The 10579-nt window shown below is 41.8% G+C and overlaps 3 long non-coding RNA genes across 3 annotated transcripts; 1 reads left to right on the top strand and 2 right to left on the bottom strand.

Annotated features, from left to right (window-relative positions):
• Nucleotides 1-1320: 1320 nt before the first annotated feature.
• Nucleotides 1321-2189, top strand: LOC127330366 (uncharacterized). The gene is made up of 3 exons (XR_007869248.2): nucleotides 1321-1538; nucleotides 1646-1765; nucleotides 1970-2189. It is a non-coding gene; the product is annotated as an uncharacterized lncRNA (long non-coding RNA).
• Nucleotides 2190-4719: 2530 nt separating this feature from the next.
• On the bottom strand, nucleotides 4720-6078 carry LOC127330367 (uncharacterized). Its single transcript, XR_011746551.1, has 3 exons — nucleotides 5797-6078; nucleotides 5508-5654; nucleotides 4720-5429 (listed from the first exon to the last, which is right to left on the bottom strand). It is a non-coding gene; the product is annotated as an uncharacterized lncRNA (long non-coding RNA).
• A 696-nt stretch (nucleotides 6079-6774) lies between these two features.
• LOC127330368 (uncharacterized) lies at nucleotides 6775-7209 on the bottom strand. The gene is made up of 2 exons (XR_007869250.1): nucleotides 7054-7209; nucleotides 6775-6853 (listed from the first exon to the last, which is right to left on the bottom strand). It is a non-coding gene; the product is annotated as an uncharacterized lncRNA (long non-coding RNA).
• Between the last annotated feature and the right edge of the window lie 3370 nt (nucleotides 7210-10579).

Raw genomic sequence — 10579 nt, 5'->3', positions numbered from 1 at the left:
AAATGATTGAAGTGCTCAAAAAATCAAGTTCAGCAAAACTGTCTTTGGGTCGGAAGATAAAAAATCATTGGTGTTTGCATCTAGCTAGCATCACAGATTTTACCCGCAAGGTATTTATTTGGTTCCATATCAAGAACTTAGCACCAGCCCGTATGTTGATCTTATTCAATCACAGAATACGCATGAACACATATGCTGGCACAATCGGATGGAGATCCATTGATCAAGAGAATTTGCTGAGATTCATAATCAGAAATATAGTATAACAATTTCGAAATTTAGAATCAAAACTCCAGGGCACGGGCCAGTTGTGAGGATCTCCTCGTTGTCAATCTGGTCCCAGGCGCAGACTCAAGGTAGTCGGTGCAAGCGGTGGCTTTCCGGAGGCAGCCGAGGTGCTCGGCCAGGAGCATGTCGCTTGTGCCTACATCCAAATTTCAACAAAATCCCACATGCAAAATTAATCCAAATATAACCTAACACATTATTGAATTAGTTAATCACACCGAATCTGATTCACCCGTACCTTCTACACAACAGCGTCTCTCTATGCTGCAAAGTACCGAGAACGAAAGCAAATATCTTCCTTCTTGGCTTCTCGTATGCATGCCTCGCCACACCAGCTGTGCTCTACGGCGAGATTGTTGTTTTCCGTCCATATGAGCTCGCGCCACCACACAATCCCTCATCAAATCTTTGGCTGCTTGTTGATATCCAAAAAATTTAGGTATATAAACTGGTGAGACTCCCTATAACTAAGCGGTATGGGACTAATTTGAGAGGGGCAGTTCCTAGCACGCAGCAATCGTTAATCCGGATGGTTTTCTTGGGCCAGCTGCACACTACGTGGCCCATCACCGCAGGAGCGTGGACCAGTTTGGAGGTGGAATCATCACAGCGAGGCGGCACCATGAACCGTTATTTCTATGGCATTGGTGCGTTATATGGGATTTGGTGGGAGGGCAAAATCGTCCTAAAAAAAGTTGGACGAAAATTTTGGCAGAAACCTTAACTCCACTATTATTAGGTATCCTATATAACGAAGAAGTTCATCCCCACTTACCTATTTCTCTTGACATGCAGCCCATCCACGTCAGCAATTCTGCCAGGTATGCTAAAACCGACGCTCTGGTCTCCGGTCGCCTGTACGCTGACCGACTCCTCTCGGATCCTTTGTTTTCCGGCTTCCGCTACGTACGTTCTTCCGGCCTGCCTGATGCAGCCCATATCTCCAGCCCTCCACTCACCTCAGGCCCAGCCCATGCTATTCCTCTTCTCCCACGAAGCATCTCATCTTCCTCCACGAACGCATCTCATCGATCTATCAAGAACCTACCTGTATGTCTTCCACCTCTGACCCAATCTCCAGAACAGTCTACCGCAGTCCTCTCCTCTTCATCTCCCCCGCGATTCCTGCAAGAAACAATTGCTTAGGTAACTGATGGAGGAATCCGAGGAGCCCGTCTCAGGCTATATATTTCACATCGCTGCATCTTCTCTTCCAATCTGGCACAACGCTCATACTTCCCCTCCCCTTGGTGAGCCAGTCCTCTTTGTCTTATCCCTTTTTCCTATCATGTCCTTCTACTTAATTAGTCACAAATTTAACTTTACTCAAATTCTGGAAACTTGGCCACAAATACAGGTTCTACAGATGTTGGCGCCGACGAAATAATCTTTATACTACCTGGGTGTCTACTCTTCTTTCATGTCTCATCCTGCTGCTGTGTGGTAACGTAAATTCCTAGGTTCAGGGCAAATACTGGTATGTCCTATTGCCCTCTTCTCATTTGTTGCTATTTTTTTTGCTTCACGCACTGATATTCCTGCTTCTCCCGATCAAGTTCAGTTATATGTTAACGGAGAAAGTTCAGTTCAGCTTTCCTACTATCAGCAAAGGCTTTTTTCATTCCACTATTCAGTGTTTTCTTACATGTTACTTATATTTGTACCATGCTACTTTTTACAGTGATGCAGAAGATATGACGGTTTTCGATCGACTAATTAGCAGCTTCACGACCTACAACAAGAACCGAGTGTTACTTTGATTGATAATACCCATCACCCTAGATCTGCATCTATTGTAACTGAGAAACATCACGAACTATATGTATGTTATCGACTGTGTCTACATGTACCTGCACGGACATTATTATTAATAAATGCAGCTTTCAGTTCTTTTTGCACCATTTCCAAGTTTGTGCTGCTCAAAATCCTTATTCTTCTCATTGTTGTCTTAAAATATTCCCTGAAATCATTCAACCATGCACCATGTTAATGCCTTCATTAACTACTTCAAATAATACAATAAAGTAACAATTTTACTACCGTCCGTGACTCTACAAATTTATGACGTTACTTTGTCAGTTTCTACACATTCACTGCCCAATTCAATATTATTGAAAACTTTCTTACGGTTTGACACTCTTCAAGGTTTCGATACACTTATATAACACCACCCCAACAATTGTACTCCCTACAAGTTCACCATCTCTTTCTGCATAGACTTTTCTCTTACATGGACAATCCGCAAGAAAGCAGCAGGTACGGCCACTTCATCAAATTTATTTGTCTTTTCATATTCACATACTTGCCTTATATTTAACATCACAGAACTATTTTTTGCAAGATTCAATCTGACGCAAAAAAAAAACTCTACCCCCTCTTTTCTTCATTCATCTAGAGAAGCTCACAAAAAGTACATGTAAGCTATTGCAGACATGAAGAATACTGAAAAAACACTGACGTGTATTACTTTCAAAGGCACCACAAAGCTTCACGAGGATCATCCATTCAAGCCTGCCAAATACATCGTTGAGTGCATGAAGAAAGGAGCCCCCCATGTTCAAATTTTCATCGAAGAAGAAGGCACCCGCACAAACACCTCTCAATAAACTCTGCCATTTACTAATTGTCCAATAGAATAAATAAGAACTCTTTCCTTTATGGGTTCTCACATTGACACATTTGGTTTCTTACTTCATTTCTATCCGCTTTTCTAAAGTTATTTATAAAATAAATACCAACAACAACAATACTATTTATAAAACAAATACATTCAAATAAATTTCAATCAGTTCTCGCGGCAACGCGCGGGGTATCATCTAGTTAGTACAAATGCCCGTGCGTTGCCACGGGTTCTCAAATTTATTTCTCAATGCACATATATAATTCACAACTCACTATGAACATTCAAAATCCAGCGAATCGACGAAAAGGGTGGGTCACTATTTTTACTCATAACATGTCAATACAATACATGCAAAATTCCACGTGTCTGAAAAAAAGCCACACTATGTTCCACAAACCAATAAGATTCTATCTCGTTTAAAGCATATTTTAATAACTTATATAATTGACATCATTTAGATATGAAATAAGCATTCTACTAATATATTTGTATTAATAAATATATATATTCCTCAATACTCCTTAGATATTTGTACACCTAGTATATTGATTCACAAAATGTGTTGCCACAACAACATTCTCCTTTTAGTGATATCTTTTTCATGCCACAACATTTGAGGAAGATCTTGACTCTTTTTTCTCTTCAATCTCCCATCCCGTCCCATGGTCCATTATTTCTTCATCTCTCCCGTCCTCTGAATTTCTTCCATCTCCAGAGCTTAACTTGGTGCTACAGGACATGGAAGGCATAATGTTCCTTCCATTTAATCCTTCCATTTTTTTTCTCTCAGATTGCTACTCACTTGTTACTCTCCATCATATCTTCGAGAGCATAAAATATTGTTCTTCCTCTACCCACACATGGACACGAAAAATGTTTCACAGGGAATGTTTTGGTGGTGCGCAAATATTCATCACTCTTATTCTCTTATCATCTTATTGTCAATCCAATTACATTCACATGGACCTTGACAACCAACTAGTTTTCACCTGGTCTTCAACATAATAGCCATCTCTCTAAAAACAATGGCTTGGAGGAAAAATAAGAAAGAATACACATATATGTTGCCTTAGCTTCTGTAGAGCTCAAGGTGCTTGAAGATGATCAAAAGTCACAAGCTAGGACGACGGTGTAATGTATCACTAATTCACTATCTATATCTAAGCCTACACTCCTGTTATATTTTGAATAGCTTGAAAATCGTCCTAATTTTCATTACGATAAGGTGGTCAAGGGGCGCACGGCAACTACAAATACACATAAGGATTTCATATTCAGGAAATAATGTCTTCAATCAATCTTCAGCTACAGCTGAGATGAACCACCATCCATGAAGCCGGGTGCACTTCTTATTTTCATTTTCCATCCATAAATCATAACTCGTCTTGAAAATCACATTACTGATATTCATATCATTTCATCAAGAAACCTCAATTATTTAACACAACTAAGTTTTTTCAAGCCCATGCCTACATGTTGTAAATATAAGAAAACCCACAGTGTTTTTTCAAGACTAAATGAAATTGTTTTTACAATGGAAAAAATATATTTCAAGGTCAAGTAAATTGTATATACAGTTTAGCCAAACTTGAAAGCTGATAGTAAATATTTCTGTAAATTTGTTACAAAGCTCCAGATATTCAATTAACAGCTGGACAGAGAAACAAAGAACATGTACAATGGCTCTATATGTGTCAAAGTAGCTCACAGCAATCATCAGACTGGTGCGTGGCGACTTCGACGTCCATGTTGTTGTTGATGTCGCTGCCTGGCTTCACCTCAATTCTGTGCACACTACCTGGGATGCGTGCTTGTTCCCATGCCGAGCTACACTTGCATGCAGATATAAGACTATAAAGGCCACTAACATTGGCAGTTTGGCACCACAACTTGAGTCATAACAACGTTGAGGAGCATAGTAAAAAATGGCGAGCTGCATCAGAATAGCAGTCGCAAGGGGAACTCATATGGAGAATGGCATGGACCACTCTAATCCTCCAAGCCCCTTCTTTGCTATATTGTTCCCCCACTCATGAGATCTTTCATTCCAGATCTTTCAGTCCATAAATAAACCTAAATAATAAACCTCTGCTGGATTGCAGGATTCAAATAACATGCAGCTCACATTGGAGGTAAACAACAATAATTTAGCTAATAAACGAGACAAGGGAATAGGAAAGTACTCGGTAAAATTTGCACAAGTGTGCCACATTTCTGCCAATACAAGTTTTATAGATACTGACATCACAGCTCAGTTAGCCTTTCCATATCTGATATATCACGCAAATGCACATGCATTTTAATATTCAAAGGAGTTTAAGTTCTATAATTTTCAGTAAATACAGATATTTTCAGCAAATACAGATTCTAGGAGACCTAAACTGACCAGATAGGGGTGTCTTTGAGTTGCCGGCGTTGATATAAGCAGTGTATAAGATGACGATGGCCTTTGTGAAGCAATTGGAACTCCGCCTCAACTTGAGACCTCAAGTATATGTCTGTTCCTATGTTCCAGATTCTAAGAGATCTCATTGAAGAATCAGTCGAGCATAATACTACCTCAATGTGTTAGGTCAGGTTAGGTAAAGTATGTTACCGAGCGGGGAGGTCAGGAAAAAAGGAAGATCAAGCAGGGAAGGTCGGATCCGGGTCTCCATGTCTAGTTATCGGGCACCTATGCCTAGTCCAATCCTACAAGAGTGCTCTCCTCATTCATTTCCATTTTACACATGTGACTCCACACCTGCATGTCATAGGACAGAGTGAACAAACACATGCTACTAATTTCCCATATTTTATATGATAGTGAAGTTCTGACAGAATCTAACATAAAAGTTTGATGCATACAGTAGAAAGAAGAGATCGAGCTTCGGATAGGAACATACTGTCGAATATAGTTCCTCCAGGGAGGGCATAACTTTAATGATGAACAATGTCCATGTGAGATCATACCCCTCCAGGGATTTCATCTAGATTCACAAACCTTAGTTGGCAAAAAATGATTGATCACGGTCCGCCAATAATAAAAAAGTAAAGACGGGCATAAACAAAACGAAGCCACATACCCACAACTAAGAAAAAGAACAACTTGTGTCTTACCTTCTTGCATTTAAATCCCAGGTCTCACACAGATACACCTCAAAGAAACTTACTTAACTCAGCCATCGTTTGCCTCATCAGATGGCCAATCACCCATCTGCAGCTGGCAATGCACATTTTTTTTCTTCAACTCAAAGGGAGGCAATACAGTATGACACATAAAGGATAAGAATCTGAAGCAACAGACATATATATATGCTAAAAATGATTGATCATTAATTTTCCAACAACCTGAAAGGAGATCTACCTAAAGAAGAATTTTGAGAATATTTTCAGAGAGACGCCCAGTATTTCTTTTGTGGGAACAAGACCACAGAACGCTGGTTGACAGTTAATAACAACTAAATGCATCTTTCTACTTCAAATTAACATGTTCAGACTGCTATTATAGTTCCATCAGAGACTTGAACCATGAACTTATATTATATTCCGATGGTATAATTCTTGCGAGAAAGAAGAACATGACATCACATTCATTTACACTTTATATATCCACCGTATAAATTAAGCTTGTGTTAAAATGTATGCCCTCCATCTTGATTCTTGAATCTATCATCCTAAGTTAATTGGTATATCATTGACAGTAAAACAAGCAAACATGTGGTAAGTATTCCTTATTCCAAATAGTTCAATTTGGATAGTGAGCAACCTAGAATGTTAGGAAATAGAAAAAGGAAAAATAAGACGATGCAAATCGTACAACAACATGAATATTGGTAATGTGTAATATTTGGAAACTTCCATGAGTTGGTGGATGAGAATTATTCACCTGCTCCATTGTGGGTATGATTTCTTGGAGTGTTGTATAGTAGTTTGGGGCTGGGCTCGTGTGTCTGTAGGCTGCTGCATGTGACGGCCAAAAGCAGCAGATAAGAAACACAGAGAGATATTTATTTCAACATGTTAAGGTCAACGAGTGAGCACCACGACACAAGCTGACAAACAACAAAGGGATATACAGATACTTCTCGTTTTTTCAGTTGAGCATAGATTTTAAAATCAATAGTGTACAAGAAGAGTACAAAGGAAAGCTATTTACAAACCTTCCATCAGATTTCTAAGGACGTGGACGATGTTAGGCACCAATATAGAAAATGTAGCATCATCTTCAATGAACGAAGTTGTGCTGCTACCTGACACCCAACAATCATCGCTTCATCAGGCATCGTCAAAGCCAGAGCGCTTTCTACCGTCTTACGTCTGACACTGTCAACACCCGGATTTTTAAGTCCGAATGCCTATTATGTCATACATCGCAATCCCAGGAATATTGTTGTTGCGAGGCATAATAGTTAAGTATCACAGTCATCATTCATTACAAACCATAAGTCTTACAAATGGGAATCACATGATCCATATTACACGAATAGTTGATCTATTGATCAACGAACAAACACAAGTTCATAGTTCAACATAGCGGAAGCGTAAGATACAAGGACTCTCGAGTCCACAGGCCAACGCTTGACGTCGGAAGGCGCTTAGTTGTCGTAGGCGTCCTGCTGGTCATCTCCTTGTTCATCTTCATACTCTGGCCATTTGAATAGCCAGGGACAAAGCCGTGAGTACGTTGAGTACTCGCAAACTCAAACTAATGTAAGTGCTAGACATTCTAGTAGGGTTTGCTAAGCTCTAGTTTATTTGCATAAAGCTAGTTTTAGTTCACAAAGTTTTGAGAAAAGCTTACTCAAGTGCTAACTAACTCAAGTGGGAACATTAGTGTCATCCCCACCATTCAAGTGGTGATTTCAATTCAATCCACCACAAATCATTTCACCATCACCTTTCAACATCATTTTCAAAGATATGACATCGGAAACTGTATGGCCTTTCCAACCGTCCATAACCGTGGACGCGGCTATTCGAATAGGTTTACACTCTGCAGAGGTTGCACACTTGTGCCACAACATTTGATTTCATCCGTCGGGATTTCCCCGAATAATCGTAACACAGTACGCGGATCATCAACCATAACCTTTCACTTACGAACCCTAGAATGAGCACCTCTCCCCATGAGCTTGGCCTCCCAGTGAAGACCAACTGTCAACCTGGGAACTGCACAGGGCTTGGGCCGGACATTCACCTCATTTCGCATCATATCGTATCGTTTCTTTTGTGGTAGAGGCAGCTTTCGGCATAACCCCGATGACGCTTGTTTAGAGGGAACCCATACTAAGACGCATAAACTTCCAGTTAAGCCCTACCCATAATCAGGTATTGTGGGGGTACTTGAGAATTGGAAAGGTATCGCATTCAAACCAACATCATGTTTTATAAAAAAAATCACCATCTTCTCTTGGTCATATTCACCTTCAAAAATCATTCAATGGAATGCATCTTCATTCCAAGGTTTAAAAATCCTTTCAAAATCACAAGGCTCCCATCTAGAGTAGTCAAATTTAGTTTATTAGCACTAGCTCTAATTCATGAGGGGTGCTATCTTGCCTTGCTTGGAAGAGACTAACTCACTACTCTAGTACCCAACTTGTACTTCGACCAAAGTTAACTATAAAAGTAAATCATTTAGAAAACAAGTAAAAACTTGGGATGGGTTCACATAAGAAAAGATAAGAAACATGGTGCCATGCCCCAAGGGGCTTTGCACTTAGCAAGAATATTAACTTGCATAGTAATTTAGCTTGCCTTGGTAGTTCTCAAACTGTTCCTCCTCCTCCTCCTGGTAGCAACCTTCCTCTTCGGCGTACTCTCCGGTGCTACCGTCTAAATTTGAATACGAGTATAATTACTCACTAATTCAATGGCTATTCCACACATCACAAATAAACACACAAACTACTCTATGCACACACATAAATAAACTAGGGTGCATGGGTGGTGGGATTTAAATAGAATTTGTATTCTATATGTACAAGATAGTTTCCATAGGGTTCTTGAGAAATAATTTCCTCTCATTGAAATCTTCTTAAGATTTAATTTCTCCAACAATCATGGATGAACTCATCTTGACCTAAGTCAAATGTTCATCATCATCATCATTTGGGAGAATGATTTAAATGAGGTGGAACACCTCATACCATTTAAATAACACTACATTTGATTTAAATCTCAAGAATTTCATATAAGAGAGTTTGGAACCAGGGGTCCAAACATCCCATGAATTCATGTGAGACAAGTTTAAATGAAGTATAAGACTTCACACAATTTAACTTTAATAGTTTTGGACAATATCAACTAGTTAAACTAGTCAAAATATCCATTCACAAAACCATGGCATGATCATGCAAAGTGACCACACCATTTTATTGCATAAACAATTAGTGTAAGTCAAATGTGAGCTATTAGAGTTGGAATTAACTTAATATATATTTTGGTTGATTTTTAAGAATTATTTGGATAGGGAAAAGTCCGTGGCTTGTTATTTTTGTCACATTAATTCTACAAAGAAATTGACCAAGAGGCCAGTGGCATTTTGTAGAGAATTTCAGTGGCTTTCCAACAATATCAAATTCACTAAATTTGGTTTAGCCAAGTTGAAACTATTTAATTTCAAAGTTTGTGCAGTATTGGATTGTTTGGAAAATGTTTTAAAACGAATTTGAATTAAACAGGCCGGCGGGAAACCAACGTGGGCCGAAACGGTTTAAACAGAGAAAAACGGCCCAGCAGCGCATCCGGCATGGGTTGCGGGCCTGCTGACAGGGTGGGGGCCACCCGTCGGTGGGCGTTTAAACCCGAACGGTACGGGGTGACGTGGCGCGTTGGATTAGAAGGCGATCCAACGGCGCACGGTCGTCGTCTTCTCCGGCGAGAAGCGAGAGGTTACGGCGGCGAGCCTAGGGGGTGGGAGAGCTAACCAGGGCTCCCGCGGTGGCTGGCAGTGTGCGTGATGTAGATGTGGACGACGGCGAAGCTCCTGGTACTGGCGGCGTCTCCTGGATCGGCTTCAATCGACGGCGATCTTCCGCGGCGTCCGGCGGCAGTGAGGTGGCGATTGGGTGGCTACGGCGGTGAATGTCGACGGTGGAGTGGCTCAGGCGGTCGAGTGAGAAGAGGGGAGTGTGCTGGTGTGCTTAATTCGACGAACGGAGCTCTCCTTTTATAGGCGCGCGAGTGACCGTGGGGGCTGCGGCGAAGTCGACATGCTCGCGGCGATTCCGGCGAGCGGTTGGGCTCGGCGAGGGTGCTGTCGGGTTCTCCTGCGCGAGCGATGCGTTTGGCGGCGGCAGCGCGGTCGGGAGGCTGGGTTAGGTCGCATTGCTTCCGTGTCCGTCGCGTCCGCGGCGGACCAGGGTTCTCTTCTCCGGCGACGGCGGTTGCGGGTCTTGGTCGAGGGCGTGTCTGGGAGCGTTGCGGTGTCACGGTGATGCTCAACGTGCTCGCAGGGGGTCCAGGGGGTGCTCGAGGTCGTGGCGCGGCGCGTGGCCAGTGTGTGTCCGCGTCGGGCACACGCGCGATGTGAGCGGCGTCCAGGGCGTCGTGGACGCGTGCTGGTCTGGGCGTTGTCGAGCTCCTCCTCGACCAGGGCTGGGCTAGGGTGGCGTAGGAGAGGCGGTGGCATGCTGTGGCGCAGGGGCCAGGGTTGGGGAAGCAAGGGGAGAGGGGGTGGTGCGG

The sequence above is a fragment of the Lolium perenne genome, chromosome 6, assembly GCF_019359855.2.
Source record: "Lolium perenne isolate Kyuss_39 chromosome 6, Kyuss_2.0, whole genome shotgun sequence".
NCBI classification, from domain to species: domain Eukaryota; kingdom Viridiplantae; phylum Streptophyta; class Magnoliopsida; order Poales; family Poaceae; genus Lolium; species Lolium perenne.
Note: the sequence above shows the minus strand (reverse complement) of the source record. Positions and strands in the feature narration are given on the sequence as shown.